General features: G+C 42.8%; 1 protein-coding gene across 4 annotated transcripts in view; it reads left to right on the top strand.

Annotated features, from left to right (window-relative positions):
* Window positions 1–6,227: 6,227 nt before the first annotated feature.
* SULF2 (sulfatase 2) overlaps window positions 6,228–7,899 on the top strand; it is a gene marked incomplete at its 3' end in the record, with an annotated part of 267,812 nt that continues 266,140 nt past the window's right edge. Inside the window, exon 1 of one of the 4 annotated variants that reach the window (XM_083618523.1) lies at window positions 6,228–6,468. Of the gene's footprint in view, window positions 6,804–7,899 lie in introns of all 4 variants that reach the window. The other 3 variants (XM_083618525.1, XM_083618522.1, XM_083618524.1) reach the window with 3 other exon arrangements.

Here is a 7,899-nt window from a genome sequence, read left to right as displayed (position 1 = left end):
GGTGGAACAGGTCCCTTTATTCACAAATTCCATAAGGAATCAAAGGCAAAGTATACTTAGAAACAGGAAGAAAAAAAACACTGATAAGTGAATGGGAGGGAGAATGGAATGGAATTGCAGGAAAGAGAGGAAGGGACACACAGAGATAAAAAGGGAGCAGAAAGAACCATCTATTCTGGATAGGTCATTTCCTGCTTCACAGAAGCTACTTTCAAATGCCTGGATGGAACTGAGAACCTCCCATAGAAAATAATAGAGAGTTATATAAATTGCATTTCAGGTTGAACTCCAGTTTGTCCGCCAGCGCGTGCGTGTGCATGTGCGTGCGTGCGTGCATGCACACACACACACACGGCAGAAACAAAGATAAGTGTTCCTGCTCTTTCTACCTTAGCTAGTGTGAATAGGTTGGCAGGAAATTTGCTACTGCAAATGGCCATGCAAACCTATCCCATTCTTAGCCCCTTCCTGAATGTAGCAACTGTGCCTATCTCTGGACCATCAAGTCCCCTATGCCCATGAACTGTGATCTGTTAGCAGCTCCATACCTTTAGTAATAATAATTTTATAATAATTTATTATTTATACCCCGCCCATCTGGCTGGGTTTCCCCAGCCACTCTGAGCAGCTCCCAAAAGAATATTAAAAACAGAATGAAACATCAAACATTAAAAACTTCCCTAAACAGGGCTGCCTTTTAGGTTGTTGTTGTTTTCAATTTTTCTTTCTTTCTTTCTTTCTTTCTTTCTTTCTTTCTTTCTCTCTTTCGACATGAATTTTTATTGCTTTTCACAGGTTTTACAAATCTACCTCTATTTCAATAGTTGTTTTTTTTATAAAAAATTGACTTCCCATCCTTACTTCCACAATTTCCTTCCTACCTTATTCCTACTGCTTTATATGACATACTTTAATCTATTACAACTATCCTCTATTTCACTTATCATGGTTTTCATTCTGCTGCTCATAATTTGAACCTCTCCATGTTTTCTTTTTTATATAAGATATTTATTAAGATTTTTTAAAGTATTACAATAAAATGAAAAAATAATAACAAAAATACAAAATAAAAATAATTAAAAACACACAAATTTTCCATTGCTTATTTTCCTTTAGCTTGTTTCCCAGACCTCCTCATACCTCCCTTTTTTGTATTCCACCTCAAATTGTTGGTTCAGCAAATCCTTACCATTATGTTTTTACCTATTTATAACCCTTTTTTCATATTCTCTTAAAGCATTACAGCTGGAAACCACTTAATTTCTATCCAACATCTTTCTAACATTCATTAATTTTACAATATTTCTGTAGATAATCTTTAAATTTCTTCCAATCTTCTTCCACCGACTCTTCTCCCTGGTCTCGGATTCTGCCAGTCATTTCTGCCAATCCCATATAGTCCATCACCTTCATCTGCCATTCTTCCAAAGTGGGTAAATCTTGTGTCTTCCAATACTTTGCAATAAGTCTTCTTGCTGCTGTTGTAGCATACATAAAAAAGTTCTGTCCTTCTTTGGCACCAATTGGCTGACAATGCCCAGAAGGAAGGCCTCTGGCTTCTTCAGGAAGGTATATTTAAATACCTTTTTCATTTCATTATATATCATCTCCCAGAAAGCCTTGATTCTTGGGCACGTCCACCAAAGGTGAAAGATTGTACCTTCAGTTTCTTTACATTTCCAACATTTATTATCGGGCAAGTGATATATTTTTGCAAGCTTGACTGGGGTCATGTACCACCTGTATATCATTTTCATGAACCTCTCCATGTTTTCATTTGACTATAATAGTTCTTCAAATACTCCAAAAAGGGTCTTCACCCTTCCATGAACAGTTCATCTTTTATCTCTTATTTTTGCTGTCAACTTCGCCATTTCCTCATAGCCCATTAACTTTTGAAGCCATTTCTCCTTAGTTGGTACTTCTCCTTCTTTCCATTTCTGTGGGTACAGGATTCTGGTTGCTGCTGTTGCATGCATAAATAGTTTAAACATCTTTTTTCAGGACCTCCCTCTAGGAGAAAAACTTCAGGACTTTTGGGAAGTTTTAAATCAATTTCCATAACAAATGCAACAGTTCCACACAGGAAGACAGAATCAGGTAGCTTAAAATGCACCAGTTAGTTATCAGAGAGCTACAATAGGTATTTTAACATGGTTTTCTATTATTTTGCAGGCAAGTCTGTTAATTGCATCACATATAACTGTTTTCCCACATCCATCAAGGAGGTCCAAATATTTTGACCGTCATATAACAAGCTCTGGATCTTTGAGATTCAGTGCTGTGCCTTCCAGTTTCTATAAGAGCTTGGTGCAAAACACAAAGTTCTATTTAAGGTTGGAATTCAGGGTGCCTCAAAGCTGGCAAGTGAAGAAGTTTCTAATTTCATTTAATAATGTTGTAGGTGTCTGGGGAAAGGAAATTGGCAACCACAATACAATGTGATCAATTGATTTAAGGAAAATGGAACCTTCTGTGGCATAATGACCTTTGCAAAGCCCTGGATTATCATGCCTGATGGATATAATTAACTCTTTGGAAATCTGCAAAAAGTCATGACCAACGTATTTTAAACATTATTTATGAGCCACTGGTGGTGAATTAATGCAGTATAATGATTTCTGCAAAACCCACAGAACTGTTGATTTTGTTCCATTAAAACTCAAATTGTGGTTGCATATTATAACAACACAAAAGTGGTTTTTCCACCTGTATTGCACTTAAGAAGGTTGTACTGCCAAGCATAGAAATAAAATTGAAATATTAGTTACTTGACTTAGTTTTCCTTAGAGAATGTTGGCTCTCTTCTCTATTTAATGTTAATATAATTGGGGGTACTGAACTCTTTTGTCCAAATTTTTCTTAGCCACAAAGTAAAAGTTGTGTACGGCAGTGTTTAATTGTGTGTTGCTTTAACAGAGTGCAAATGTATTACTTGGTTAACAAGTACAATTCTGCAATTACTTTTTCTCTCTGAAACAGATCACAAGCAACATTTCTCTTCATTCTTGCTGTTTAAAGATGCTTATACTAGGTTTTTTTTTCTTTAAAAAGAAAAGCACAGTGCTTCTATGATGTCTTTGACATGAATCCTGTTCACACATACCTGGGACTAAGTCCCATTGAAATAAAATATTGTAGCTTTTTGCACTGACACCGTCATTAATAAATCGAGTGTAAAGAATTTACTGCCAAGAATGAATTGTGAGATAATACAGTAGCTGCAATCATTTGCTGGAATTAATGCCAGAGAATAGTATATGAGCACATGTTATTTCCCTCTAAACAAATTAAAAGTAATTATTTCCATTAGTTTCAACTTTTTCTTAAAATATTGCTTCTCACATTTTAGTCCAGGAGCTATGTAAAGATTTAAGGAGTCTGCGTGAAGCTAGAAAAACGGGAGAAATGAAATACCCTAAATAATATGGTTACTTGGTAAAACAGTACATTGCGCTTGGATCAGCAGAATATTATAGGTGACACATTTTTCATGTTTCTTTTATTGAATTTGTAGCCTAGTTCATCCAAAAGCTTCAGAGTTGATAGCAATATTGTGTTGGGAAGCTGAAGTACAAGCCAGTTATAAGAAACAAATTAAATTTATTAAATGGGATACCAGCTTCATAGAAGAATTGGGCTTTGAGGAGGCATTGTTCATATTAATTTGTGGTTTTCACTGCCCCAAGCTGTGGTGAAGGTCATTCACTTAGGCTGCAATCCTGTACACACCTGCCTGGGAATAAGTACCATTGAACTCAGTGGGACTTCCTTCTTAATTGAATTTCACTGTTTGGTGGCTTTAAAAAGGGACCAGACAATGCATCGGACAATTATTAACAGATATTGGCCAGGATAGCTATATAGAACCTCTATGTTCTCTGAATAGCAAATTCTGGAGAAAAGCAATGGGGTGTTTGTGTGTGACAAGAGCGATGCCTTCAGGCCTTAGAATCACAGAGCTGTAGAGTTGGAAGAGACCCTGAGAATCATCTAGTCCAACTCCCTGCAATGCAGGAATATGCAGCTGACCCACAGGAATAGAACCTGCAACCTTGGTGTTATCAGCACCATGCTCTAGCCAACTGAGCTATCCAGGCTTCACAAGAAAATTATCTTGTTTGCTTTTCATTGGGCAACAGTGTTGGACCAGATGGACTCTTGGGTCTGATCCAACCATAGCTCAGCAGAAGGGCAACTGTTTTGTGTGCAGAAGGTCCCAAGTCCAATCCCTGGCATCTCCTGGTAAGGAAGGGCATGTCATCTGTCTGAAAGCTTGGAGAACTGCTGTCAGTCATTGTAGGCCAGTGGTTGCCACTGAATATGTTGCACTGTGCTTGTTCCTCTAGTCTGCGAATGGGCCCATGGGCCACAAAATGTCAGCAAACTCTGGTGCAGACAACATTGAGCTAGCTAGGTAGACCAATGGTCAGCCTCAGTACAAGGAGGAGAAAGATGACCACACAGGTATTAAGTTCCAGGCATAGGAGGCAGCAAGATAAATGGGGTAAACAGGCCCTTTATCATCTGGAGGTAATACAATAGTTGACCAGCACACCAAGCAGGCCAGCAGGAACCTTCAGTTACTTAACATGATGGGATTTCATGTTGACATGTTCAACCTCTTCCTTCGTCACCATTGCACTAGCATAAAACTCAGGTTAGCTGGGCACACCAGAAGGCCCAGTGCATGAAATAATTCTTAATCACCACTGGCTAAAATGACCTTATCATGTGGACAAATCCATTCTGTAACCTTGGAGAGTGGTATGAAATTAGCCCACCAGGTCAAAGCTTTTCAATCTCTGCTAGTTGAAAGCTACTCCTGGCTCCCATCCATCCCAACCAACATGGCCAATGGTCAGGGATGATGGGAGTTATCACCTACTAACATCCACAGGCTCCCCATCCATATTTTTTAAAATTCATTTGATGACGTTTTGTATGAGAAAAGTATATATATATATATATATATATATATATATATATATATATAATTTGCTTGGCTGAGAGGCAAAGTGTTACATTTTGAGAAATAAATAAATAAAATGTAGCCACTGGCTGAGGGCAAACTGAAATCGGTGGGGCAGGGCCCATCTGCCCTAATGGACCAACCTCCATTGCCTTGGTACTTTCCTGGGCCAGTAGCCTCTCACCCTTGCTCTCCAAATCAAAAGCCACAATTAACCTCCCTTCTTGTAAACGTCATTAAAGCTCAGGAAGTTAGCACACACACCCTGAGTAACTTCAGAAGACCCGGCTATACCTCTAAACTTTGTTTAAAGCACATTGGAAGCATGTTCCTTCCCTCAAAGAATTCCAGGCGCCCCAAAGCCTTTCTTTTAGGAATTCTAGGTGCCGAAATCCCAATGGAGCAGAAAAGATTGTTTATGTATGCGACCGCAGCTGTGCAGATGTTATTGGCCCAGAGATGGAAAGAAGATAAAGTCCCTACCAGAGAAGAACGGCAGATTAAATTGATGGATTATGCCGAAATGGCAAAAATGACCAGAAGAATTGGAAATCAGGAAGACCAAAATTTTAATAAGGAATGGGGGGAAATTATACTTTATCTTAAAAATCATTGTAAACAGTTAAAATCGTTAGTAGGATTGGAGTAACACCTGTAGTTTAATGGTGAATTTTGGATATAATTGAGATGTAAAGATCTGGATTATTATAAAAGATGCAGGAGAAATCCAGGAGATTCTATGGAATCTTGTTTTTATGATGTATGTTGGCTATGTGATTGTAAAACTTTAAACTGAAAAACCAAATAAATAAATTTACAAAAATAAAATAAATAAAAATCCGGGCGCTGCACATGGCAGAGTAAACAATTCCCAGTCACCCACAACAACCCAGTTCACTTCCCAGAAATCCCCTGCAACCAATAAGGCCCGGAATTCTTGGAGGGGAAGAATGTGCTTTGAGGTCAGACGTGCAAGAAACGCACACGCAGCTGGACAACGAAAAGGGCTGATAAAAGAGGCGCTGGATATACGTGCCTGGCTTGCCTTCTCGTTAGGTGTGGGGGTTTTTTTTGGCTAATTTTAAACTGCTGCTGAGCGCGTGAGGAAAAGGCTATATATATTAGGATGTGGATCGTGGCAGGAAGAAGAGGCACAACAGTTCCCTCTCCTTTCCCCGTTTGGCAAAACCGGCGACCCCGAAGCTCCAAACCCACGCGGTTTGGGGCAGGGGTTGGGGGGCTGGGAGAGCAGGCTGGACTTAGCAGGTGGATACAAAAGTTGGGAAGAGGGGGGCGGAGGGCGCGAAACGTGACTGTGCTCAGCGAGTCCGGCATCTGCAGATAATCCCGCTTCTCCCGGCGTCCCTCCCTCCCCACCCCCGTTGATTGGATGGGTCCGCGGGGCGACGGCGTGGGGGGGGCGGAGAGGGAGTCGGACGTGGAGGCCCCTCTGCAGCCCCGGAGGAAAGGAGGCGCTTTGCAACAGATGGTTGAAGGTATTCTCTCCTCCGGCGCGTCCCGCGCGCGCTCTCTGGCTGGCTGGCCGGGAGCCTCCTGCGCAGCGCAGGCCGGCAGGGAGGGCGGGAGCGAGTCCAAGAAGCCGCTGTGTGGTCCTGCGGGGCGCGAGCGCCGCTTCGCATTGCCTGCCCTTCGCTTCGGGCTGAGGGGGCGCCCATGCCGCTCGCTCGGGCTCTGTTGCCGGGCCAAGCGCCGCCGGCCCCGCCTCCGTCTCCGCTCGCGTCCACTTAAGTCGGCGAGTCAAACAAGCGCCGCCTTGGCCCGGCTGCGAGAAGAACTCGCCCGCTCGCCGGCGGGGAGGGGGCCGCCTGAGGTAAGTTCATTGGCTCGGCTGGATGGGAGGAAGCCCCGCGCCCTCGCTTCGGAAATATGACCTTGTTTCTGCGCTTGAGGCACCGAGGCCGGGATAGGCGCGCTGCTGCTGCTGCTGCTGCTGCTGCCGCTGCCGCTGCTGCCTTCTCTCACAGTGGGGTGAGAGAAGGCCAAATCTTCGCTTCCCGCCTCTCGGCACGCTGTGGTGCCTTTTTAGACGAGGTTCAGGAGAAATGCTGAGAAAGACCTGGCTTTTCCTGGCCAGCTCTCCTCCAGGCAGGTTCCCCTTCGAGGTCTTGTTATTGTTGTTTAGTCGTGTCAGACTCTTCGTGACCCCATGGACCAGAGCACGCCAGGCACTCCTGTCTTCCACTGCCTCCTGCAGTTTAGTCAAACTCATGTTAGTAGCTTCAGAACACTGCCCAACCATCTCGTCCTCCGTCGTCCCCTTCTCCTTGTGCCCTCCATCTTTCCCAACATCAGGGTCTTTTCCAGGGAGTCTTCTCTTCTCATGAGGTGGTCAAAGTATTGGAGCCTCAGCTTCACGATCTGTCCTTCCAGTGAGCACTCAGGGCTGATTTCCTTAAGAATGGATAGGTTTGATCTTCTTGCAGTCCATGGGACTCTCAAGAGTCTCCTCCAGCACCATAATTCAAAAACATCAATTCTTTGGCGATCAGCCTTCTTTATGGTCCAGCTCTCACTTCCATACATCACTACTGGGAAAACCATAGCTTTAACTATACGGGCCTTTGTTGGCAAGATGATGTCCATGCTTTTTAAGATGCTGTCTAGGTTTATCATCGCTTTTCTCCCAAGAAGCAGGCGTCTTTTAATCTCATGACTGCTGTCACCATCTGAAGTGATCATGGAACCCAAGAAAGTAAAAACTCTCACAGCCTCTATTTCTTCCCCTTCTATTTGCCAGGAGGTGATGGGACCAGTGGCCGTGATCTTAGTTTTTTTGATGTTGAGCTTCAACATGTTGAGCTTCAGCCCATATTTTGCGCTCTCCTCTTTCACTCTCATTAAAAGGTTCTTTAATTCCTCCTCACTTTCTGCAATCAAGGTTGTGTCATCTGCATATCTGAGGTTGT

Source organism: Podarcis filfolensis (genome assembly GCF_964270895.1).
Source record: "Podarcis filfolensis genome assembly, chromosome: 6".
Classification (NCBI taxonomy): Eukaryota; Metazoa; Chordata; class Lepidosauria; order Squamata; family Lacertidae; genus Podarcis; species Podarcis filfolensis.
This window is presented reverse-complemented; position numbering and strand designations above follow the sequence as displayed.